This window comes from Octodon degus, unplaced genomic scaffold, assembly GCF_000260255.1.
Source record: "Octodon degus isolate 3935 unplaced genomic scaffold, OctDeg1.0 scaffold00117, whole genome shotgun sequence".
NCBI lineage: Eukaryota > Metazoa > Chordata > Mammalia > Rodentia > Octodontidae > Octodon > Octodon degus.
In genome coordinates, this window is record NW_004524693.1 from 1,028,495 (window position 1) to 1,029,967 (window position 1,473).

Here is a 1,473-nt window from a genome sequence, read left to right on the forward strand (position 1 = left end):
TTTTGGAGTAAGACAGAATCTCAGAATAGTTTTAATGTACATTTCTCTAATGGCCAGAGATGTTGATCACTTTTTCATGCATTTATTGGCCATTTGACTTCTATTTCTAAGTAATGTCTATTCATTTAAGTTTCTCATTTTATAATTAAGTTTTTTTTTTTAAATATTGGAGGGTCTAATCTTTTTAAACTCATATATTATAGATATTGGTCCCCTGTTCAAGGAATAGCTGACAAAAACTTTCTCATTCTGCAGGTTGTCTTTTCAGTCTGTTGTTTGCCTAGCTTTGCAGAAGCCTTTTAATTTGGTATGACAGCATTTGTAGGTTCTTCATGTTATTTCTTGTGCTCTTGGGTGGGGCTCTGTTCAGAATCTTTTGTCTGTGCCTGTGTCTTCAAGGGTTTTTATGTACTTTATCTTCCACAAGATTATTGCTGTTTTAATATTTAAAGTTTTGATCCATTTTGTTTTAGTTTGACATATGGTGAGAGATATGGGTCTAGATTCAATCTTCTGTTGGATAGCCAGTTTTCAGTACCTTTTTTTTTTTTTTTTTTTTTGCGGAACTGGGGATTGAACTCAGGCCCTTGCCCTTGCCAGGGAAGCACCTATTCTGCTGAGCCATCTCCCTGGCCCCTTCAGCACCATTTTTTAAAGAAGCTATCTTTCCTCCAGTGTATGATTTTTGGTTGTTTCTGTTCTGGTTCTTTTGATTCACATGTTTGTTTCTGTGCCACTGTCATGCTGGTAGTTTTAAAGAATCACAATATCTTTGTATTACAACTTGAAATCTGGGATTGTTATGGGTCTTGCTTTTCTACTGTTACCCAGGATTGCTTTGCTGTCCGGAGTCTCTTCTGCTTTCATACATATTTTAAAACTTTTCCCTAGTTCTATGAGGAATGGTGCTGGTGTTTTGTTTGGGATTACATTAATTCTCCATGTCAGTTTTGGAAGTATAGCCATTTTGACTACATCGTTTCTGTCTATCTAGGAATAGGGGATATCTTTCCATTTTATGATGTTCTGCTTAACCTCTTTTTCAGAGTACTGTAGTTTTCATTGTAGAGGTCTTTCATTTCCTTGGTTAGGTTAATTCCTAAGTATGTTGATTCTGTATCCTGCTACATTGATGAATTTAGCTATTAATTCCAGGAATGTTTTGATGTAATTTTTTGAATCTTCTATACAGGATTATATTGCTTACAAATAGTGAAAATATGACTTCTTCCTTTAGCATACATACCCTTTTAATTTTTTTTTTCCTTTGGTACCGGGGATTGAACACAGGGCCTTGCTCTTGCCAGGCAAACACTTATTCTACTGAGCCATCTCCCTGGCCCTAATTTTTTTTTTTCCTGATTTCTCTGGCTAATATTTTGAGTGCTATGTTGAACAGGAGTCGTTATAGAGGACATTCTTTGTGTGTGTGTGTGTGTGTGTGTGTGTGTAACCGGGGATTGAACTCAGGTC